Consider the following 26,959-nt stretch of genomic DNA (forward strand, 5'->3'; position numbering starts at 1 on the left):
CCCTTGGACTGCAAGGAGATCCAACCAGTCCATTCTGAAGGAGATCAACCCTGGGATTTCTTTGGAAGGAATGATGCTAAAGCTGAAACTCCAGTACTGTGGCCACCTCATGCGAAGAGTTGACTCATTGGAAAAGACTCTGGTGCTGGGAGGGATTGGGGGCAGGAGGAGAAGGGGACGACAGAGGATGAGATGGCTGGATGGCATCACAGACTCGATGGACGTGAGTCTGAGTGAACTCTGGGAGATGGTGATGGACAGGAAGGCCTGGCGTGCTGCAAATCATGGGGTCGCAAAGAGTCAGACACGACTGAGCTGTTGAACTGAACTGAACTGAATATAATTTTAAAACTTCAAACAAAAACGAAAAATAGAAATATGGCTTGCTGAAACAGAATTGAGTCCAGAAACAGAACCAAATTTTAAAAATGTATATATGATCAAAATTATATTTTAAACCAGTATGGGATATATATACTGCATTAAGACAAATGACAAGCCATTCGTGGAAAATAGTTACATTTTTATGTTATTCCTTCTACCTGAATAAAGTTCACATTCATTTCTAAATTACAAAGGAACATGGAATTATTAAATATTCTCGAAGAAAATGAAAATTTAAATTTAAAAAATCTTACGGGTGTCACACTTTTTCTAATTCTGATCTAAAACCAGGAAAATAGGTCAAAAAATTAATTTAAAAATAAACGCTACTTGTGGTAAAGGCATGACACCATATTTAACAGACAAATGACAAACTGGGGAAATGTGCAACATTTGACAGTCAATTATAAGTTACTGAATAACAGAAAAACATTATAATTACATAATTTAAAAACATATACACTATTAGTAATCCGAATAAGTAAAAATTATAATTAAGATGAGATATTATTTTTGCCAATTAGGAGCTACTTTTTTGTTTTTTCTAATAATGATAAAATTATAATGATAATTAAGAAAATTAGGCCTTTTATTATAATAGATTACTAGTAGCCGATTTGACAAAAATTCATTATTAGGTATTTGAGAATATATCACAATTATAAAAGGGGCATATGTTGAAAATCTCCTTATTGGAATTTGTATCAATTAAATCTGATAAGTACAAAGACATGCATAAGGGTTTCCATACCAGCACTGTTTGTTTAATAGACAAAATGAGACGTGACTAAAATGCCAATCAGTTTTCAAACCTTTACAGAAATGTTGTACATAGATCTTCACAAGGGAATTCTATGTAATCGTGATACAGAGTGATAGATGTGTGCATTTTCCACTATGACTCTATACAGACAAAAAATGGACGTTATACATGCAGTTTTAACATTCTGTGCCTATTAAAGCAGTACTTTTTTATTTTATTTTATCTTCATTTTGTGTATATATAAACTGATGTATAACCTGTTATGTAGAAAGATAAGTAAATATCTTTAATCAGGAAAATTGGAGTAGTAATAAAATGGAGAAAGGAGGCTTTTCTTCAAGATATTAAATGACAGCACAAAGTTTTAGTAATTTCTGTAATGTGATACTAGTATAAGAAGGTAAACAGGTCAAAAATAATTGATATATTTGATACTTAAATATAGATAGTTTATACTGAGAATATACCAAAGGACATATCACAGATAAATTAAGGGAAGGGATGGATTACTTACCAGCTGGTATAAAGAAATGCACCTAATTAGAGTAAAAAATTAACTTTGATCCTAATCTTATACCACATTTTCTAATAATAAATTTAATTTGAAAATGAAATAACAAAATTTAACTGATTTCTGATCTGGGTAGGGATTAAAAATTATTTAATAAATATGAGATCAGTTCAGTTCAGTCGCTCAGTCATGTCCAACTCTTTGCAATCCCATGAATCACAGCACGCCAGGCCTTCCTGTCCATCACCAACTCCCAGAGTTCACTCAGACTCACATCCATTGAGTCAGTGATGCCATCCAGCCATCTCATCCTTGGTCATCCCCTTCTCCTCCTGCCCACAATCCCTCCCAGCATCAGGGTCTTTTCCAATGAGTCAACTCTTCGCATGAGGTAGCCAAAGTACTGGAGTTTCACCTTTAGCATCAGTCCTTCCAAAGAAATCCCAGGGTTGATCTCCTTCAGAATGGACTGGTTGGATCTCCTTGCAGTCCGAGGGACTCTTAAGAGTCTTCTCCAACATCACAGTTCAAAAGCATCAGTTCTTCGGCACTCAGCTTTCTTCACAGTCCAACTCTCACATCCATACATGACTACTGGAAAAACCATAGCCTTGACTAGACAGACCTTAGTCGGCAAAGTAATGTCTCTGCTTTTGAATATGCTATCTGGGTTGGTCATAACTTTTCTTCCAAGGAGTAAGCGTCTTTTAATTTCATGGCTGCAGTCACCATATGCAGTGATTTTGGAGCCCCAAAAAATAAAGTCTGACACTGTTTCCACTTATTTACTAGATATGAGAGCAGTAGAAGATAATATAAAGGAAAATAAAAGTTTATCTAAATATATCAAATTTAAAAGTGTTGTGTGCTGAAAAAACACAATTTTACAAATATAATTCTTTATTCAATGAAATATTAAGGCAGAACAAAGGTATTTAATTCATGAAAAGACTCTTACTTCCTGAGTACCTTTCATAGGAAGATCAAACCAGTCAATATTAAAGGAAACTGACCCTGAATGTTCAATGGAGGGATGAATGCTGAAGCTGAAGCTCCAATACTTTGGCCATGTGATGCAAAGAGCCAGTTCATTTGAAACGACCCTGATACTGGGAAAGATTGCTGGAGAAGGGAGTAACAGCGGATAAGAGGGTTGGATGGCATCACCGACTCAATGGATGTGACTTTCAGCAAACTCTGGGAGACAGTGAAGGACAGGGAAGCCAGACTCAGACATGACTGAATGAACAACAACTGAGGCTAAACATTAAAAAATAACATGATTGTAACAGACAAGAAACAGTTAAGAGATTCAAGATTAAGTTCATCTAATCCTTTAGAGCTACAGTTGGCCAAAAGATCAGGCTTGGAAAAAAAAAATGCTCCACAGAATACTTATGAAAATGGAGACATGCTATGAAATAACAGGCAATCAGAAACTTTAAGAAAAACAAGCAATTGTAGATGACAGCCACAGATCAATTGTAAAGAAGCCAGTCCAAAACAAGGAAGGCTGTTGTTTAAAGGAAAAATAGGGTGGAATGAGCATACCAAAAATAAAAACAGAACAGCATCATTACAACTATGAATATTATTTATTGAGAAGAAAGCACATATTAATTTTCTTTACTGATAAAATAAAAGAAAGGTAATTACTAAATCCAGGAGAAACCTACAATTCTGGAAAAGTCTGATTCACATATAAAGGAGGACAAAAACAGTATAAGACACCTACTTGGTTTTAACAAAGAAAAATCTTTTGAGTGGTGCTGGAGTTGTAACACTTAAAACACAGAAAAGGAAATGTAGCTATAGAAAACTATGTGATTTTGTGGTGATATTTATCTATTTAGTCATAATCACAAATAATGACCATTTTAAATATTAGAACCAACCTATAAATAAAGCAAGAAACTAATAAAGTGTGCAAATCACAGATGTAAGGGAGAAGAGAGGGGATGAGATAGCAGAGTCATTGATAAGTTCTTCTATAAGTTACAAGGGAATCAAGAAATATTTATTATCTATGTGTTTAAGGTATTGATTTAATGATCAAATGATAAGCAATAGAGGAATTAAGATGAGTTTATAAAACTAACTGGAATTGGAGAGAGAGGTGGAAGCAGATGTAATTTAGCAAACACTTATGAAACAAAAAGAAGAGAAATGAAAAGCAAAGGAGAAAAAGAAAGATATAAGCATCTGAATGCAGAGTTCCAAAGAATAGCAAGCAGAGATAAGAAAGCCTTCCTCAGTAATCAATGCAAAGAAATAGAGGAAAAGAAGAGAATGGGAAAGACTAGCGATCTCTTCAAGAAAATTAGAGATACCAAGGGAACATTTCACACAAAGATGGGCTTGACAAAGGACAGAAATGGTATGGACCTAACAGAATCAGAAGATATTAAGAAGAGGTGGCAAGAATACACAGAAGAACTGTAAAAAAAAGAGCTTCACGACCCAGATAATCATAATGGTGTGATCACTCACCTAGAGCTAGACATCCTGGAATGTGAAGTCAAGTGGGCCTTAGAAAGCATCACTACGAACAAAGCTAGTGGAGGTGATGGAATTCCAGTTGAGCTAGTTCAAATCCTGAAAGATGATGCTGTGAAAGTGCTGCACTCAATATGCCAGCAAATTTGGAAAACTCAGCAGTGGCCACAGGACTGGAAAAGGTTCGTTTTCATTCCAATCCCAAAGAAAGGCAATGCCAAAGAATGCTCAAACTACCACACAATTGCACTCATCTCACACGCTAGTAAAGTAATGCTAAAAATTCTCCAAGCCCGGCTTCAGCAATATGTGAACCGTGAACTTCCTGATGTTCAAGCTGGTTTTAGAAAAGGCAGAGGAACCAGAGATCAAATTGCCAACATCCGTTGGATCATGGGAAAAGCAAGGGACTTTCAGAAAAACATCTACTTCTGCTTTATTGACTATGCCAAAGCCTTTGACTGTGTGGATCACAATAAACTGTGGAAAATTCTGAAAGGGATGGGAATACCAGACCACCTGACTTGCCTCTTGAGAAATCTGTATGCAGGTCAGGAAGCAACAGTTAGAACTGGACATGGAACAACAGACTGGTTCCAAATAGGAAAAGGAGTACGCCAAGGCTATATTCTGTTACCCTGCTTATTTAACTTATATGCAGAGTACATCATGAGAAACTCTGGGATGAAAGAAGCACAAGCTGGAGTCAAGATTGTCAGGAGAAATATCAATAACCTCAGACATGCAGATGATACCACCCTTATGACAAAAAGTGAAGAGGAACTAAAAAGCCTCTTGATGAAAGTGAAAGAGGAGAGTGAAAAAGCTGGCTTAAAGCTCAACATTCAGAACACTAAGATCGTGGCATCTGGTCCCATCACTTCATGGGAAATAGATGGGGAGGACTTTATAATTTGGGGCTCAAAAATCACTGCAGACGGTGATTGCAGCCATGAAATTAAAAGATGCTTACTCCTTAGAAGAAAAGTTATGACCAACCTAGATAGTATATTCAAAAGCAGAGATATTACTTTGCTAACAAAGTCCATCTAGTCAAGGCTATGGTTTCTCCAGTGGTCTTGTATGGATGTGAGAGTTGGACTGCAAAGAATGCTGACCACTGAAGAATTGATGGTTTTGAACTGTGGTGTTGGAGAAGACTCCTGAGAGTCCCTTGGATTGCAAGGAGATCCAACCAGTCCATTCTGAAGGAGATCAACCCTGGGATTTCTTTGGAAGGAATGATGCTAAAGCTGAAACTCCAGTACTTTGGCTACCTCATGTGAAGAATTGACTCATTGGAAAAGACTCTGATGCTGGGAGGGATTGGGGGCAGGAGGAGAAGGGGACGACAGAGGATGAGATGGCTGGATGGCATCACTGACTCAATGGACATGAATCTGAGTGAACTCTGGGAGATGGTGATGGACAGGGAGGCCTGGCGTGCTGTGAATCATGGGGTCGCAAAGAGTCGGACATGACTGAGCGACTGAACTGAACTGAATACAATATATATCATTGTATATAAAATGTAAATGCAATGCAAATAGTTGCTGGTGTACAACAAATCCAAATTTTGCTTTTTAAAACTTTCTTGAATTTTTTATTATTTTAAGTAATTTTGATCTGCTGGTTGGTTGAATCTGTGGTTGTAGAACTCACAGATATTGAGGGCCCATTGTAAATGAGAACAGTGCTCAATTAAATGATTAAACATGGATGAAGATCCAATCAATGTTTTCTTAGACCACATAAAAGCTGAGGAAAGCACATGCAATGTAAAACTGAGACAGCTGGCTGCTTGCAATCTCAATTTTAATGTATTTTCATTATTCCTAAAACTTTAAGTAATTTATCTAAATAAATATGGATTACATGCACAATTAAATGTTATATATACATGAACTTATAGATAATTGAAAAATATCATGTCTGAATAACTTATTTATTGTTAATGTTTATCATGTCCTTTAATTCAAATTTTTTAAAGAGCCCTTCTATATTATAATGAGATAGAATGCATATTATTTATAATAGATGAAGTTAACTAAAATAAAAATAAGTTATTGTGTCACAAAGCCAAATATATTATCTAAGAACTTTGTACTTACCTCAAATCATATCACTTGAATTAAACTGCAAACTATTTCCAAAGACTTTGTGAGATTAGTAATGAGTAACTAGATATATGGAGCAACAGACTGGTTCCAAATAGGAAAAGGAGTATGTCAAGGCTGTATATTGTCACCCTGCTTATTTAACTTATATGCAGAGTACATCATGAGAAACACTGGGATGGAAGAAACACAAGCTGGAATCAAGATTGCCGGGAGAAATATCAATAACCTTAGATATGCAGATGACACCACCCTTATGGCAGAAAGTAAAGAGGAACTAAAAAGCCTCTTGATGAAAGAGGAGAGTGAAAAGTTGGCTTAAAGCTCAACATTCAGGAAATGAAGATCATGGCATCCGGTCCCATCACTTCATGGGAAATAGATGGGGAAACAGTGGAAACATTGTCAGACTTTATTTTTTTTTGGGGGGGGGGGTCCAAAATCACTGCAGATGGTGACTGCAGCCATGAAATTAAAAGATGCTTACTCCTTGGAAGAAAAGTTATGACCAACCTAGATAGCGTATTCAAAAGCAGAGGCAGTACTTTGCTGACTAAGGTCCGTCTAGTCAAGGCTATGCTTTTTCTAGTAGTCATGTACGGGTGTGAGAGTTGAACTGTGAAGAAGGCTGAGTGCCAAAGAATTGATGCTTTTGAACTGTGATGTTGGAGAAGACTCTTGAGAGTCCCTCAGACTGCAAGGAGATCCAACCAGTCTATTCTGAAGGAGATCAGCCCCGGGTGTTCTTTGGAAGGAATGATGTTAAAGCTGAAACTCCAGTACTTTGGCCACCTCATGTGAAGAGTTGACTCATTGGAAAAGACTCTGATGCTGGGAGGGATTGGGGGCAGGAGAAGGGGATGACAGAGGATGAGATGGCTGGATGGCATCACTAACTCGATGGACGTGAGTCTGAGTGAACTCTGGGAGTTGGTGATGAACAGGGAGGCCTGGCGTGCTGCGATTCATGGGGTCTCAAAGAGTCGGACATGACTGAGCGACTGAACTGAACTAGATATAACTAACTTATCATTTATATAGCAAACCCCTTATTCAAAAATATTATTCAGTGGTCTCTGAACACATGGTCATAAATGAGGACAGATTTTATTAATGAAGCTTTAGTGGTCCCACAGAAAGTTTTAGTTACTTATTTAAGCTTAATTATACTTATAGAATTCCTCCAGAGATGGTTGACATAAATATTTATAAATTTAAAATTAAATACATGTAAGTAATTTTATTTTCTTGAAGGTTAGCATTATGATACTGGTAATTATGTTTCATTACGTATTTAGAGGAATTTATCAAACAAAGGGATAATAATAGGAATTTTTAAAAATTCAATTTCAGTATATCTTAATTAAATCAGTAGACTGTATCAGTTAACTCATACACATATAAAAACTTGAATTTTGCTGTAATGACACTTATGGTGGTAAATAATTTTATACAGGCATACCTGTTATAAACTTCAGCCAAAGAGCCTTAGATGATGGTCTCAGGCCATGTACTCAAGGGTAAAGTTTTTAGTTTCCTATGTATAATAATTTCTTCTTCAGTAAAAGTACTAGAGTTAATTGTTCAAGTACCTGAATTGTTTGGAAAATGAAGACATTCCATTTTCTCTCAGTAGAAATGTGGGCAATAGAAGAAGGTGCTAGTGAATGAATTAAAATAAATCGAGCACAGTTTGAAGGGAAAATTACAAACTATAGCAGAATTTGAAATAAGTTCTGTTGGACAAAAGGAAACACTGTGAGTTTTTTGGTTGGGTTAAGATTGGATCTGTACTTTGGACAGGACATCCTATAGAAATGCTCCGTGAATAAAGCTTTCTTGATTTAAGGCTTTAGGAAATGCATTCTATGTTTATAGACATTTATTCAGATAATCACAATGAGTTTCATAACAGGAAATTCCCTGAAGAGTCTGTAATAAAATGTGAGATCTGTTTAACTTCGTGAAGTATATTTGCTAAATATATTTCATCAGAAATTAGTTTTGTCAGTAACAGCTAACCTTCCAAATCATCTTTGGAAACAGTTACATTATAATGAAATCAATATATTCTACAATGTAGAGTTTAATATAGATAGCAAAAAACGTCTACAATATGTATCATTTCAATGACTTAAGAAGAATTTAGTTTTAGAAATTTTTGGTACTAGGTCTCATTTCTAGATCTTCTTTTTGTATAAAAATTAGTAAGTCCAGTTTTAAATATACTAAAATATAAATTCCAATAGATTAAGATGTCTCTAAAATTTATAAGAATTATTTTAAAATAATAAATTTTTATGAGACATGCTATAGTCTATTAATTCCTTTGAAGGAGTTAATTTTTTTAATCAAAGCTCAAAAACAACATTTTAGTAGAATTAGGTAAAAATTGTGATTTTTCTAAGTTTTTCTTGATGAAGCAATTTTAATTATATCACTAGTTTTGATCTGTGGATTTTTTTGAAAATTCTTTTTATTTTTAGGGTATAATTTATCTTTTTTTTCTAGTCAGTCTTTGTTGTTTATCTGTCTTATTTTTTATTAATTTTTATTGAAGTATAGTTATTTTACAATGTTTTGTTAGTTTCTGCTGTATAGCAAAATGAATTAGCTGTACATAAACACATATTCCCTCCCCTTTGGATTTCCTTCCCATTTAGGTTTTTATTTTAGAGTAACCCCTGTGGGAATTACTTTCAAATCTTAAGTCAAACTGTATAATCTTTATTTCTTCCCTAAAAATAAAAATCCATAACTACTAAAATCATCTATTTCATCCAAACTAAAACGACAACTTAAGATTTCTAAAAGATTGAATTTATACTTTTTAACACAATTGATTTTGTGTGAATAAGATACTATTGCACCAAATCACTACTCTGAGCAGAGTTCACATAAACAGAATAAGAGAAAAGAATATTAGCATCTTTGAATGTCAGTGTTTGAAATACATCTTAGACTATTGACAGTTCTGTCTGGCAGAGCTTTCTGACCACCTCATGAATTAGGAGAATGAACACAGCCTTAAAAGGTTAGAAGTTCTCCTCTTTTGGAAAAGTCATATTCACAACGACTTGTCATCTCCCACTATAAAACTCCCTCTCTGTGGAAGTTCTCTTGGGTCTTTATTTCAGTATTAGGAGAGACCAAACTCATTATGCTATTTAACGCCTTGAACTAGACAGTAACTTGGCACAGGAAAGAAGCAGCCAGTGTTATAGTTGCCACTAAATACAGGCACCTTTTAAACTATTCAGAGTGCAATTTTATTAAGCAAAAGACATATTATTGGCCTAGAGCCATTTACTATAAATATTTCCTGGTCAAGATCAATTGATGTAGAACATCTGAATAATGCTACAGGAAATATAAAACAAAGCTTGGATGTCAGAGGATATAAAACATTACATAAATGTTACAAATTAAACTTAAATTGTTTTAAAATCTTGCTTTGTGTATTGTTAAAATAAAGTACATAGAATCCAATCCTAGATATAATGACAAGGTTGAATTTATAACATATATAGGATATGCAAATGTGTCTCTTCTCTAGTGCTCTCAAAGTAGAATCCATGAAAAGCAAATCAATTTTTGGCTCAAGAAAGAATGTTCCTTTCCCTTCAGATGTGGGAACATAAACCAATCAATATTATTTTGGATGTTCTTTTTGGTCTTCATTACTCTAAGCTAAGAGTCCTAAATTTAAATAGTAGTAAAGGAGAAAGAAATGAACACATTATAATGAAATTTTACTGAAGCCAAAAGCTTATGTCAGTGGATACTAAGTGGTTAACATCAATTTGTTGGAAGATGATAACTTAGTGATTCTTGTCTTGCCTTAGTGATTCTTGTTTCTAAATGGATACAGAGCAGCAATAGGACTTCATGAGAATAAAAAAGAGAGGAAGACTTATTTGAGGATGGGTAATAAATGGATAATCCATATCTTAAAGGAATCCAAAAATAAAACTCTTACGTACCAAATGCATAACTTTGATTAGTTATGTTTTATAGTAAATATCATCTCTTCTTTGCCAACATGGTTTTAGCATTTCTGTATAAATAAAGAGAGAAAGTATATTTGGGGCTCACACTGCTGCTGCTGCTGCTGCTGCTTGCTGCTGCTGCTGCTGCTAAGTCACTTCAGTAGCACCTGACTCTGTGTTACCTCATAGATGGCAGCCCACCAGGCTCTTCTGTCCATGGGATTCTCCAGGCAAGAATACTGGAGTGGGTTGCCATTTCCTTCTCCAACGCATGCATGCATGCTAAAAAGCTTCAGTCATGTCTGACTCTGTGTGACCCTGTGGACAGCATTTCTTTCTCCAGGGGCTCACACAATATATACTAAAACAGAAATGAAAAAATATTTTATTTATAAATATGTTTTCAATGTAAAAAAATTACCTTAGCAGATACTTGCTGTACTTGTCCCTAACTAGGTTCAAACATTTGTCTAATGATTTCTTGCTGAATAAATAATTTATCATTTGATGTCTCTGAGACCAGCACTGTCTTTCATCTAAGCATACTTTTTTTGTTTTTTGTTTTCTCTTGATTCAGGGAGTGAACGATGTAGAGAGAAGAAAAAATACCAGGGAGTGATAAACTTGTAGTATAGACACATCTTCCACCACACATCCTAGATATAGCCCTCCCTTATTAAGATTTCCATAAATGTGTTATAATTTTCTGTACAGAATACCAATTTCTTTAGAACACAAAGATAATACTTAGTTGATTTCAGATGGAAATCAACAAATTGTGAGTCCCTAAGAATAATGATCTGCTAACTAAGAGTACAATAAAATTAAATAAGATTAATAACAACTATATATAGATCCCCAAATTTCAACTTGAATAGACATCACACAGAACAGAGTATGGAGAGCAGGGTCTAAGTTAGTTCTTCACACTTACCAAATGAAGGCAACTCTTTGACCTTAGGGACATTACCTAACTTCTCTAAAATTTGTTTTTGTCAAATCAAATCAAAATGGCAATAAAACAATGTGTGTTAAATATAGCACTAAAAGCACTATACTAATAATCATGATGTACAGAAAAGATAAATGGTAGATCAGCTCTGTATCTATTATATTCTTCAATAAAACAGGGTGAGTAGTGATGAGAACTCTGGAGGAGGGCATGGCAACCCCCTTCAGTATTCTTGCCTGGAGAATCCCATGGACAGAGGAGCCTGGCAGGCTATATAGTCCATAGGGTCACCAAGAGTCAGACACTACTGAAGCGACTTAGCATGCACGCACAATGATGATTATTACCTCTGTTTTAGAAAAGAAACTGAATTTTAGATTGAGAGCACTTAAAGAAGACTGTAGGACTAGAAATCTACAATTAAGCCTAGAGAATTATATACGCTTATACCACATACTCCTGAAAAAATAATAAAGGAACTCTCACATCTAAATACAGTTTGAAAGGAGACAATTAAAAAGAAAAACAGAAGAAAAATAAACTCCTAAGGAACAGAGAAATAGCCATATTTTAGGAACCTACTATGATTTATTTAGTGTAGTTGGTATTCAAATTCCATCCAAGTTCTAGCAAAATTGTTGCTGTGGACAGATTGAGTGAGACCAATTTCCCCCAGCTGGTGTGAACTTCTTCATGAAGGGTGAGCAGTTTTAAGTGCTCATATGTGATGTTGAAGGCTTTTGCGCATTCCCCAGTGACTGTCTCCATTTTACCGATGCTCTTCTGTTTCCAGTCACAATCACAGTCCCCTCACAACTAGAAAATCCCTCACCCTGGACTTAATTCTGATCTAGGCTATTTAACTCTTATCTCCCTCAAGTTTATTTTATCCATGCGAAAATATGTTTTCATTCATTCTCTTCTCTGCCCTCTACTAAGAGAGAACTATAAATGTTCTCCTGTCTTTCTTGTGATCTTAATTGTCTTCTCACCCTCTTCCATCATCAATCTCCTGCCTGGTCATTGTACTTAAAACTCCTCCTCTCCACTAAAATATTGATCTTTTCTTGGTGGTGGTGGTTTAAGTCACTAAGTCATGTCCGACTCTTGCAACCCCATGGACTGTAGTCTGCCAGGCTCCTCTGTCCTTGGGATTCTCCAGGCAAGAATACTGAAGTGGGTTGCCATTTCCTTCTCCAAATAACAGTTCCTGATTCCTGCCTCATTCTGAAGTACAGAGAATACAACTTAGAGGATGAACTGAATTCATATTGAAAACCAGTTACTCATGAGCTACCCAAATCCTCTACCCCATCCCAAGTATTCAGCTTGAGTACTATTTTTAATTTTTATTCCCTCCCAACTGTATTTGAATCGAGCACATTGTGTCATTGTGCAGATTTTCTCTGAAATATTTTTGCTTTGATTTCTTCTTGTTGGTTTCTTCCACAATCATACAGATTTACACTTTGATTGATTGCTTCCTTTCTGAATTATTGTCATAGACTACTATTTGGTCTTACCACTCTTAACTTCCTGATCTCCAATCTATATTTTCCATTATGTGATTATAAGAATAACTTCCCTGAATCATATTTTTCATCTAAGCTTTGTTGTTAAAACCTCAGTGATTTCCATTGCCTGAGAAATAAATTGCTATCTCCATCAGCTTTCCAGTTCTCCCTACAACTGAGTTTCATGGACCCTCACTTTACAATTGCAAAACAATAAAGTTGGCCTGTGCTTTCCTGCCTCTGTACCTGTGATCATAATTTTTATACCAAGATCATTCTTTTAAACTTCTCAAAACCCTGAGAGTCTTTGATGCATCTTTAAAGGTGCCCTTCAAAATGTTTCTCTTACAGTAACTTTTCTAGGATTCCCCAGCCAGAACTTCATTCCATCTTTCCATTTTCCAGCAGCCTTCATGATTTTCTTTGGACACTTATCTTCTTTCTTATCCTTTCATTTTTCCCTCTGTGGTATCTTTTCTTGGCTGTTAGAACCAAACTCATCCATATCCATCATTATGTCAATTTTGTCTCTGCTCAGTCCTCATCAAATATTTTTGCCTTGAAAATACTTGGGGTTCAATTAAAAGTAAATGGAAGTTGACTGTGCACATCTCTACAAAATAGAGAATATAGAACCAATTCCTCTTACATCAAAACAGAAGTTCACATTTTAGCAGTCTGTGATGCACACCTACACACACAAAGAGCCCCTGAGATCTCATCAACTTAAGAAGTAAAATTTTGCACCAAAGTAATGTTTACATGGTGGGTGAAAAGAGAGAACTGGATGACAGGAAGGATGACAAGTCAAGTGAACCAAATCTGAAGTGGTAATTTTTACAACCTGAGTAATCTGCTCTCCATATGTTTCCTGTAAATCCTAGGAAAGGTACTATAACCATGATCTTTGCATTAGAGTCAAGCATATAAAGATTCACCTCTTCACAGGAATAAATTTAGAAACAGAGAACCAGGAGGAAAGCTTTTTGGCAACCTTTCCTCAAAGTGTGTGCAAGGCTGAAAAACCAAATGGCGAGAGGAGTCTGTTAACCTTTATCACACACCACATGCAAAGTAATCACACATCATAATGCTTTCATATCATATGTTTCTTTCACATTCTTGGACATGGTACCACACAGTTAAGCTTCCAGCAGCTGGAAAAATTGTAACACAGTGATGGTCTGTCTACCCATAGAGTTCAGTGCCTCATTTAGAGTTCTTGGCTTCAACAGTTTGATACAAACAAGAAATTTTATGTTCATACACTAAAGCCAGACTGTGACCTAAATTAGTTTCCTCACATATATATTTTTTTAAGTTTTAACTACTTTAAGTCAAAGAAAAATCTATACAAACAAAACTGAAGAAAGTAATTTACATTTTTATGGAGGTGTGACACAAATTTTTATAATTCTAAGAAAAGGTCTTGTCTCTCCTCCTGTCTGCTTGGTTCTCATTGTCCCTCATTTGTCCCATCATAAGCAGGGGTACGTGGACTACCATTTGAGGAAGAGATATTTTAGGTCATTTGTTCACATCTTAAGGAAAGATTTTATTGCCACCATCCTCAAATATATACCCCTTTGGAAATTTCCTTTAGATAGTATCCCCTTCCTTAGAAAATATGAGTACTCATGAAGGCAGCACAGAAGAGGCATTCACATTTGGACTCGGTGTTAATGAAAACCTGTTCTCCTTAGGTACTCTCAACAGACAAGGGCCATGGTTCTGGCCCTCTTGTTTATATTTTTTGGCTAACAGAAGACCAAAGATATGTATAAGCAAATTGTTAAAATACATCCACTTGGCTTTTTGTAGTTGTACTGAAGTGCTGGTGTGATAGGAGGAGAATGTTTTTGGCCTGGTTGTCTGGATTTGATTTATCCCCATCTTCACCTCTTCATTTGCTGTGTGATACTGAACAAGTTACTTAGAAAACTTATTTTGCATTTATTTAGTCATCTCCGAAATGAGGATAATAAAACTCACTCTCCAGTTGCCCTAAGGATTTAATAATATGACATGAGTATACATATCTAATAATGCTCATTAAATTGTAACTCCCTTTTATCTTCTTTCCCCTACCTTCATTATAAAGGTAATTCAAGCATTATTTTGCCTTTCAGATGGACTTTAGGTGTGGACCCAGTTTTCACTTTTATCTCACATCTGGTCTCTGCACCTATTTCCATGCTACATCTATTTCTGAAGTACTCTATTGCTTTTCACCATTTTTTAAAAATGCTCATTTTAAAAAATACTGCCAGTATAAAATCCATTTACATCTGCAATACCTCAATGAATTCTCATAACAGTTATTCAAAATAGATACTATTTATCTGTAATCTATACATGAGGAAACTAAGGTTAAAAGGCTAAGTGACTTTCACAATACCATGAAAACTAATAAGCACGATCAAGTGGCTTCTGCCATCACATAACATGAGTAAGTAGCGATTCTGGGAACGGAACTCTGGTGTTCTAATTTCAAACTGAGTCAACTTTCCTCTCTTCCATTCTGGGAGAGCTCTTCTTTGGATAGTACTCCCCCTTTAATATACTTCTATTACTTTAATATTAAACTCAACATTTTGCTCTAGTCAGCTTCCTCTTCCCGATCTCTTCTAAGAACACAGAGAAAACTCTGCCTATTTCTGTAAATAGTAATCTTTAGTCCTCCTTATTTTAAAACATACTTAGGGAAAAATATTTCAATCATGGTATTTAAGCCAAATCAAAGGGGGAAAACAGTGCTTATCAATTATGTGCAATGACTTTTTGCGTAAATGACAAAATATTACACTTTTAATAAAAACATACAACTTTAGGGTATTAAACGATCATTAGCAAGAAAAGACATTAGATTAACTATGGCAGAAGGAACATAATTATTTGTACAATTAATACCAATGGCAATCTTGGAAATAAGGTTACAGTAGAATCATTTGGTTGAAAGATGAGAATATATATGTGATTCCTCTTGAAATGAGAGCTACCAAACTACATAATAAAGTGTAGCATAATAGAACAAAAACTAAAAAGTCTGAGTGACTTGAGCAAAGATATAGGGGAAAAAGAAAACAATTATATTTCTCCACCAAAATATTCATTGTTTTAGACATTCTTACCCTGGACCCTGAAAAATACATTTATTTTATAAGTATGATTTACAAATAAACTCAAGGACAGTCATATAATTGAGCTGCCAAAACATGAAAGTGATAATGATGAGTCTTTAAAGCAATGGAAAATTGTTACTGATAAAGTGATTTAGAAATGGCAATGTACCAAAAATACAGACTCTAGCCCCAAATGTGTCTAAAGTCTTTACATTTAGATGTATGATTGACAAATTGTTAACTGTTTGGGAAAATAGAAACAAAATATTAACAGAGGTTATCTTTGGAAAATATGCTTGTGCAAAATTTTTAATTTTGTGCTAGTTTAGATTTTCTAAAATGGACATAGTTTTAAGTCGTGAAAAGGCGATAAAGCTGACATCAGAAGTCCATGTTGACTTAGTCTGTTTTGGATGCTGATCACTCAGACATGCCTCATGCATTTTCTTCACTCAGGGAGATGCCACTACAAAGTGACTGACAAAGGGAAATAAAAAAGAACTCCTTTTTCAAAGAAAAAAAATATAAAGCAGCCCCTTTTTGGTTGTCAGTATGATCACGTCAGACTCTGAGACCCATGGAGAGAGACGTTTCATTTAGACTTTGTGCTGTGCACAGAGCTCCTGGTGCCATGCACGCAATTATGATCATTGACAGTCACTCAATCTCCTTCCTTCTCTTCTGTGCCATTGCTGCCCTGGTGCTGCCTCGGTAGCATATTTAGGTTTTAAGTTGTCAATCATGATTCTTTTATATTCCAGCAAGATGATAAAAATTCATAATATAAAAAAGATGCCTAGTGGGACAAAGTTTTTGCCGGACAATTGCATTCTTTTCCATGTGTGTATTCTGCAAAGGTCTAATACACCAAATATCCCATAGGCCAATCAAAGTAAGTTTCCTTGTTTTAGTTTCAATCTATTTTATGTCAAAAATTCTGTTCATCTTTAAAGAACGTTCAGCTATTGCTGCACAACTCCCCGAGACTGCCTGGGATTAAATAGGGAAACCAATCAGAACAAAACAAGATCTCCTTTGCCCTTCTACATCAAAACACTACAATCCATTCTCTAACAGTTCCCAGGAGGAAAATCTTCATTAAGCTGAAATACACACATTGCCATAAATCAAAGCAAATATATATATATATATCTGCTTTGCACATTCTATTTTAGGCTGAGTGATCAATTCTACTTACCACTTACTGAAAGAAAGTAGCTGTGTGTGTCTGTGTGTTTTCAATATTTCAAATGGAATTTTCAGACAATCTGGAAAGCTAAAGAAAAGCTCAACAAGCACAAGATTAACATTACAGTAGATAGACACTTAGTGAACTTAAAATTGAATTCTAAGAATAATGTGTGTGTATTATTTTCTCTTCATGAGTCAGAATGACCTCAGAAATATTTACTACTCAAGAGATCACCTTTGAAAGCCCTAGAATCCTAGGGTGGAAAAGGAGGTGGCAATCTTCACAGTTTTAGGAACAACTAAAAGTAAACAAAGTGTTTGGAGTTCTTATTCCATTGCCAAATCGAGCTGGCCAGATATCTGGCTGGTCATGCTGAATAATAAGGTTTGGGAACCGATTGTCCCCTTGAAGTATGTGAACTGCTAGACCTTTAAGTTCATTACCAGAGTTCTTCATGTACACACTTCTCAGTAAACATGAACTATCTAGTATGCTTAAGAATTGTGTGAAACATCAATTGACAATGAGAAGAATTTTATTTTATACCAGAATTTCGTTATTCCTCCCATAGAATAAATTAGATGCTAGCAAAATTAACAACTAAACTGTGTCAATTATCATTGCACAATTTTTGTTTTTCATGCCTATTTAGTCTTACATTTATAGGTTCAAGTGTAGTGGCTTTTTTTCTTTTTTAATTGAAGTATAGTTAACATATGATGTTGAGTTTCAAATATGCAGCAAGATAATTCCATATATATATATAGTTATATACATACATATATATATATATGTATAAATACTTTTTCAGACTCTTGTCCATTATAAGTTAGTATGAGATACTGAGTATAGTTCCTAGTACTATATAGTAGGTCTTTGCTTCTTATTTTATACATGTGTGCATGCTTGGTCACTCAGTTGTGTCTGACTCTCTTGTAACCCCATGGACTGCAACCCGCCAAGCTCCTTTGTCCATGGGATTAGTTAGGAAAGAATACTGGAGTGGGTTGTCATTTCCAGGGGATCTTCCCGACCCAGGGGTCTCACCAGGGTCTTGCATTTCCTGCATTGGTAGATGGATTCTTTACCACTAGCGCCTGTTGGGAAGGCCGATTTTATACGTAGTAGTAATGGCATCCCACTCCAGTACTCTTGCCTGGAAACTCCCATGAACAGAGGAGCCTGGTAGGCTGCAGTCCATGGGGTCGTAAAGAGTTGGACACAACTGAGCGACTTCACTTTGACTTTTCACTTTCATGCATTGGAGAAGGAAATGGCAACCCACTCCAGTGTTCTTGCCTGGAGAATCTCAGGATAGGGGAGCCTGGAGGGCTGCCATCTACGGGGTCGCACAGAGTCGGACACGACTGAAGTGACTTAGCAGCAGCAGCAGAAGTGCGTTTATGTTAATCTCAATCAAATGTAGTGTTTCAATAGAACTTTGCTCCTCGAAAAGTAAACAAATATTCATAGTAAAGTTCATTTTCTGTTTGAAATCAATGTTTAAAATTTCTAATGTTTTTAAGTGCAGAAAGACTAATGTACAATGTATTCCAGTAAGTGCTATGAACAGAAGTAGTTAGGACTTTGATTATATGTCTCATCTCAGAAAATCACCTTCAGAAACCTAGAATGCCCTAACTTGAGTATAGGGCACTATTGAAATTACATTTAAAAAGGCAAAGAAAATGTAGTTACAAGGTAAAAATGTAAGAGTAGTAATTACTTGGTCTGTGTTAGGGCAAAGTCAGGAGATAGAGTCATGGAATGAAACCCGATTAGCAGAGGTTACAAAAAGAAATAAGGAAACACTTACTGTAAGTGCCTGAGAATCGAAAGAATGTCACTGAAGAGTCCAAGTCCACTGCTTAATAGGAAAAGGGAAAATTACAGACTACACGGAGGGCAACACGTTTAATTGCTCCTTGGGTTATTCTTTTCTAAATACTAATAATTGTAAAAGGTTGCTTAATGTGATAATAGTTACCAGGGTTGAAGAGATCAAAAGGCAATGTCAGAATGTAATAGATTGAGGTGAATAAACATTATTGTGAATGTATTCATATTAATGGTACCCTGAGATGGACCAAGGAAGGAGATGCATCTGATGCTGAGGTAACTGTGAGTATAGAGAATGATAAATAAATACTCATTTCAACTTGAGTGTTGAAAAGACAACCATTATTCCACCAAAACTTTTAAAATATGATAATCATAAAATCAGTCAACTAGCAAATGTCTGTTGAGTGTAAACTATCTTCCTAAGAAAGGCTATAGACCCCAGTGAATCTCTAATACATGACTTATTTCTACTCAAGATTTACTCCAGATTTTGATGAGTAGCTAATAATGTGTATTACTCACATACACATTATCAGTTAATTGTGTAAAGTAATTAAAGAATAGTTATAATGAATATGAGGAGCAGTAATGAAGATATTCTGGGTAATATGTGACCAATGATCTAGGATGTTGAACTTCATTACTGTGACACTAATATGAACTCTAACCACATTGACGTTTACTGTGTAGAATAATTCTATTCTATTCTCATGCTCCTATCAAACTTTTCAAAGGAGCTTGTTACAGGGTTCAAGGCCCTGAGAAAATAAGTATGAATTGTAAATAAATACCTACTCAATAGAGCAGAACATATAAATATATATTCTGACTTTCGTAGATCATAAAATATTTTACACTATTAAAAATAATTGAAAAGACTTTTTTCATTTCATGTATTTGCCTTCTCTTCAAAGTATCAGAATTTTTTTTCTTTTATATTTTAATTTTTTACTTAGTGGCACTCGATTTACTTAAACCAAAGAAAAACTGTTCATCCATTTCTCCTACCACCTACCCCCACCCCTGCCTCTGGCCACCACCAATCTGTTCTGTGTATATGAGCTGATTTTTATTTTGAATTAATTTTTAGATTTCATATATAAGAGAGGTTATATGGTATTTGTATTTCTCTGGCTTATTTCACTTAGCATAATGTCCTTGAGGTCCATCCATGTTGTGATGAATGGCAAGATTTCACTTTTTTTCTCACAGCTGAATTATATTGCATTGTATGTGTGTACACATATGCGTGTATATATATGCCATAGTTTTTTGATCCATTTATCCATGGTTGACACTTAGGTTGTTTCCATATCTTGTTCTTGTTCACTCACCCAGTTGTGTCCAACTCTTCATAATCCAAAGAACCACAGCACACCAGGCCTCCCTGTCCCTTGCCATCTCCCAGAGTTTGCCCAAGTTCATGTTCATTGGACCACTGATGCAATACAGATATCCCATCTTCTGTCACCATCTTCTCCTGCCCCTAAGTTTTCCCATCATCAGTTCAGTTCAGTTCAGTTCAGTTCAGTCATTCAGTCATGTCTGACTCTTTGCGACCCCAAGAATCGCAGCACGCCAGGCCTCCCTGTCCATCACCACCTCCCAGAGTTCACTCAGACTCACATCCATCGAGTCCGTGATGCCATCCAGCCATCTCATGATCGGTTGTCCCTTCTCCTGCCCCCAATCCCTCCCAGCATCAGAGTCTTTTCCAATGAGTCAACTCTTCACATGAGGTGGACAAAGTACTGGAGTTTCACCTTTAGCATCAGTCCTTTCTAAGAAACCCCAGGGCTGATCTCCTTCAGAATGGACTGGTTGGATCTCCTTGCAGTCCAAGGGACTCTCAGGAGTCTTCTGCAACACCACAGTTCAAAAGCATCAATTCTTTGGTGCTCAGCTTTCTTTGCATCCAACTCTCACATCCATACATGACCACTGGAAAAACCAAAGCCTTGACTAGATGGACTTTGTTGGCAAAGTAATATCTCTGCTTTTGAATATACTACCTAGGTTGGTCATAACTTTTCTTCTAAGGAGTAAGCGTCTTTTAATTTCATGGCTGCAGTCACCATCTGCAGTGATTTAGGACCCCAAAAAAATAAAGTCTGACACTGTTTCCACTGTTTCCCCATCTATTCCCCATGAAGTGATGGGACAGGATGCCATGATCTTCATTTTCTGAATGTTGAACTTTAGGCCAATTTTTTCACTCTTCACTTTCACTTTCCTCAAGAGACTTTTTAGTTCCTCTTTACTTTCTGCCCTAAGGGTGGTGTCATCTGCATATCTGAAATTATTTATATTTCTCCCGGCAATCTTGATTCCAGCTTGTGCTTCTTCCAGCCCAGCGTTTCTCATGATGTACTCTGTATATAAGTTTAATAAGCAGGATGACAATATACAGCCTTGACATACTCCTTTTCCTATTTGGAACCAGTCTGTTGTTCCATGTCCAGTTCTAACAGCTGCTTCCTGACCTGCATACAGATTTCTCAAGAGGCAGGTCAAGTGGTCTGATATTCCCATCTCTTTCAGAATTTTCCAGTTTATTGTGATCCACACAGTCAAAGGCTTTGGCATACTTAATAAAGCAGAAATAGATGTTTTTCTGGAACTCTCTTGCTTTTCCCATGATCCAGCGGATGTTGGCAATTTGATCTCTGGTTCCTCTGCCTTTTCTAAAACCAACTTGAATATCAGGAAGTTCACAGTTCACATATTGCTGAAGTCTGGCTTGGAGAATTTTGAGCATTACTTTACTAGCATGTGAGATGAGTGCAATTGTGCAGTAGTTTGAGCATTCTTTGACATTGCCTTTCTTTGGAATTGGAATGAAAACTGACCTTTTCCAGTCCTGTGGCCACTGCTGAGTTTCCCAAATGTGCTGGCATATTGAGTGCAGCACTTTCACAGCATTATCTTTCAGGATTTGAAACAGCTCAATTGGAATTCCATCACCTCCACTAGCTTTGTTCGTCACAATGCTTTCTAAAGCCCACTTGACTTCACATTCCAGGATGTCTAGCTCTAGATGCGTGATCACACCATTGTGATTATCCGGGTTTTGACGATCTTTTTTGTACAGCTCTTCTGTGTATTCTTGCCACCTCTTCTTAATATCTTCTGCTTCTGTTAGGTCCATACCATTTCTGTCCTTTATCGAGCCCTTCTTTGCATGAAATGTTCCCTTGGTATCTCTAATTTTCTTGAAGAGATCTCTAGTCTTTCCCATTCTGTTCTTTTCCTCTATTTCTTTGCATTGATTGTTGAAGAAGGCTTTCTTATCTCCTTGCTATTCTGTGGAACTCTGCATTCAGATGCTTTTATCTTTCCTTTTCTCCTTTGCTTTTCACCTCTCTTCTTTTCACAGCTATTATTAAGGCCTCCCAGACAGCCATTTTGCTTTTTTGCATTTCTTTTCCATGGAGATAGTCTTGATCCCTGTCTCTTGTACAATGTCATGAACCTCATTCCACAGTTCATCAGGCACTCTATCAGATCTAGGCCCTTAAATCTATTGCTTACTTCCATTGTATAATCATAAGGGATTTGATTTAGGTCATAACTGAATGGTCTAGCGGTTTTCCCTACTTTCTTCAATTTAAGTCTGAATTTGGCAATAAGGAGTCATGATCTGAGCCACAGTCAGCTCCTGGTCTTGTTTTTGTTGACTGTATAGAGCTTCTCCATCTTTGGCTGCAAAGAATATAATCAGTCTGATTTCGGTGTTGACCATCTGGTGATGTCCATGTATAGAGTCTTCTCTTGTGTTGTTGGAAAAGGGTGTTTGCTATGACCAGTGCATTTTCTTGGCAAAACTCTATTAGTCTTTGCCCTGTTTCATTCCGCATTCCAAGGCCAAATTTGCCTGTTACTCCAGGTGTTTCTTGACTTCCTACTTCTGCATTCCAGTCCTCTATAATGAAAAGGACATCTTTTTTGGGTGTTAGTTCTAAAAGGTCTTGTAGGTCTTCATAAAACCATTCAACTTCAACTTCTTCAGCGTTACTGGTTGGGGCATAGACTTGGATAATTGTGATATTGAATGATTTGCTTTGGATATGTACAGAGATCATTCTGTCATTTTTAAGACTGCATCCAAGTACTGCATTTTGTACTCTTTTGTTGACCATGATGGCTACTCCATTTCTTCTAAGGAATTCCTGCCCTCAGTAGTAGATATAATGGTCATCTGAGTTAAATTCACCCATTCCAGTCCATTTTAGTTCGCTGATTCCTTGAATGTCGACGTTCACTCTTGCCATGTCTTGTTTGACCACTTCCAATTTGCCTTGATTCATGGACCTGACATTCCAGGTTCCTATGCAATATTGTTCTTTACAGCATCTGACCTTGCTTCTATCACCAGTCACATCCACAGCTGGGTATTGTTTTTGCTTTGGCTTCATCCCTTCATTCTTTCTGGAGTTATTTCTCCACTACTCTCCAGTAGCATATTGGGCACATACTGACCTGGGGAGTTCCTCTTTCAGTATCCTACCATTTTGCCTTTTCATACTGTTCATGGGGTTCTCAAGGCAAGAATACTGAAGTGGTTTGCCATTCCCTTCTCCAGTGGACCACATTCTGTCAGACCTCTCCACCATGACCCACCTGTCTTGGGTTGCCCCACGGGCATGGCTTGGTTTCGTTGAGTTAGACAAGGCTGTGGTCTTAGTGTGATTAGATTGACTAGTTTTCTGTAAGTATGGTTTCAGTGTGTCTGCCCTATGATGCCTTCTTGCAACACCTACCATCTTACTTGGGTTTCTCTTACCTTGGGCATGGGGTATCTCTTCACAACTGCTCCAGCAAAGCACAGCTGCTGCTCCTTACCTGACTTTTCCAATGAATCAGCTCTTCCCATCAGGTGACCAAAATGCTGGAGCTTCAGCTTCAGTCCTTCCATGAGTATTCAGGATTGCTTTCCTTTAAAATTGACTGGTTTGACCTCCTCACTATCCAACAGACTCTTGGGAGTCTTCTCCAGCACCACAGTTTGAAGGCAAAAATTCTTTGATGCTCTGCTTCCTTTAGAGTCCAGCTCTCACAATGAGATGTGACTACTAGGAAGAACATAGCCTTAACTATATGGACCTTTTTTAGTGGAGTCATCTCTCTGCTTTTCAATGTACAGTCTAGGTTTGTCACAGCTTTCCTGGCAAGAAGAAATTGTCTTCTAATTCCATGGCTGCAATCACCATCCGCAGTGACTTTTGAGTCCAAGAAGAGAAAATCTGTCACTGCTTCCACTATTTCCCCTTCTGTTTGCCATGAAGTAATGGGGACAGATGCCATGATCTTAGTTTTTTAAATATTTAGTTTTAAGCTGGCTTTTATACTCTCCTCCTTTACCCTCATCAGGAGGTTCTTTAGTTCCTCTTCACTTTCTGCCATTAGAGTGGTATCATCCATGTAGCTGAGGTTGTTGAAGTTTCTCCACCTGTCAATTCCAGCTTGGAGCTCATCCAGCCTGGCATTTCTCATGATGTGCTCAGTGTATAAGTTAAAAAAGCAGGGTAACAACAGACAGCCCTGTAGTACTCCTTTCTCAATCCTGAACCAATTGTTCCAGACAATGTTCTAACTTAACTGTTGCTTCTTGACCCACATACAGGTTTCTTGTGAGACAGGTAAGATGGTCTGGTATTCCCATCTCTTGAAGAGCTTTCCACAGTTTGTTACATATAACCTACACAATCAATGATTTTCCATGGACCCTCCCATCCTCTTCTGTTTGTTAGTGGCATTACTTTTATATTATCATATATTTCTGTCATCTTTATGACCATCATTTAGTCCTAGATATAAAGTTAAATTATTGCACGTACATCAATAGTACTCAAGACAAAACTTCATCAATCATAAGTTAGATAGCTGAATCTTATTTTCTACTTGGTTCTTCAGGTCAGCCACATGGGAACAATATTCTCAAAGATCTTTCATGTCCATAAATTTCTGCCTATGATCTGTGGACAGTGTGGACAAATTTAAAGTACTTGACTCACATTCTCTAAGTGTCTAAATAATGCTGCTCCAAGGTCTTCTAGCATTAATGTTACAGCTAGGATATCTGATCCTAGTTTGGTTTTCTTTTATGTGTGATTCCTTTTCTATTGATGTATAGTTAATTTACAATGTTGTTAGTTTCAAGAGTACAGCGAAGTGATTCAGCTATACCTATATATTCTTCTTTAAATTTTTCTCACTTGTAGATTATTATAAGATATTTAGTATAGTTTTCTGTGCTATATAGTAGGTCCTTGTTGTTTTTTTATTTTGTAAGTAGTAGTACGTATATATTAACCCCAAACTCCTAATTATCTCCCCACACCCTTCTCTCCTTTTTGGTAACCATAAGATTGTTTTCTATGTCTATAAGTCTAATTCTGCTTTGTAAATAAGTTCACTTGCATTTAGTTTCCACATTTAAGTGACATTTTTCCTTGAAAGTTTTTAAACCAATGGCTGGTCAAAGTCATTTTTCTGGAAATTCAAACCATGCTTTTTAAATCTTTGAAACTCAGTCACTTTGTTAGGATATATCTCAGAACTGGACATTCAGATTTAAATTCCTAGATACACTGCACCTTTTAAATTTATGGTCATAATTATTTCAGAAAGTTTTTATTTGAATTACAATTTAAGATACTCCCTTACATGACTTTCCTTCTCTCCTTAGCATACTACAACGACACATATTGTACATATCCTCTGCCTGTCTTCTATATTTACCACTTTTTTGGTTCCAGTTTTCCTTTTTTATTTCTTAATATTTTCATCCATTTCATTTCAATACCTTCACTCTGCTTTGCAGAGTGATATCTTTGCACTCTTACCTTTCTTCCCAGTTCATCTGTTTTAAAAAATATTTTTCTTCCAGTTTTTCACTCTTAGTCCTGAATTCTATCGGTTATTCTTTTATTTCTGATTTTAAGCCATCTCATTCCTGAGATTTTCTGATTTATGGCATTCTTTCTATCATTTGAGAATTTGCCTGAGGTCTTTTAAGTTATTTTGAAAGGTTAGGATACTCTGTTCATCTTCTGTGTGAAATCAGTTTAATAGCATTTCCCCTCTACTTGGGGTATCATTTGATTTTCATCTTTATCATGACATTTTTGCATCAGATTCAATCAAATTCTTGTGAGGATTTTCTAAATGTGTTGTCCTGTGAGGGGACAGAGGAAATGTCATGGTGGCTTTCCCAATCTCAGAGCTTTGGGTTCCCTCTACTCTGATAATGTAAAGCATTCAAGCAGTCACTCTGTGCCACCATGTCTGACTTTACAGGCTAAGCCTGATTCAGGACAGCTTTGATTAGATATTTCTCTAGGTTAATCAGATTTCCAAGGCCTGGCTGTCCTAAACTGTGCTCTTGCTTTAAACTCCATTTTACTGCTAGAAAATAGCAGAGGTATATAGCAGAGGTATGCCTCCTGTGTGTGTGTGTGCATGTGTTTTTATAGCATATCTCTAAAACAACTTTAACATTTATATAAAAGAATAAAGATACATAAATATCAAGGTGAGACATGAAAGGAAAGTGAAAGATTTGCCCTATCATATATCCACACCCCAACCACAGTAATAAAAATACAGGAATGAAACAATAAACCAGTAAAATAGAATGAAGACTTACCCATATATAAAAGTATTTAGCATAAAATCAAAATGGTACTGCAATCAAAAAGGAAAGGACAAATAGTCTAATAGATGAGAAATAAAATGGACCCCTCACCTACTCCATATGCAAAGTGAAGTGAAAGTGTAGAGTACTAGACACAGAACAAGTAGAACTGCCTTATGACCCAGCAGTCCCACTGCTGGGCATACAAACTGATGAAACCAGAATAGAAAGAGACACGTGTACCCCAATGTTCATCGCAGCACTATTTATAATAGTCAGTTCATGGAAGCAACCTAGATGTCCATCAGCAGAAGAATGGATAAGAAAACTGTGGTACATATACCAATGGAGTATTACTCAGCCATTAGAAAGAATACATTTGAATCAGTTCTAATGAGGTGGATGAAACTGGAGCCTATTATAGAGAGTGAAGTAAGCCAG

Source organism: Capra hircus, chromosome 9 (genome assembly GCF_001704415.2).
Source record: "Capra hircus breed San Clemente chromosome 9, ASM170441v1, whole genome shotgun sequence".
In the NCBI taxonomy this organism is placed as follows: domain Eukaryota; kingdom Metazoa; phylum Chordata; class Mammalia; order Artiodactyla; family Bovidae; genus Capra; species Capra hircus.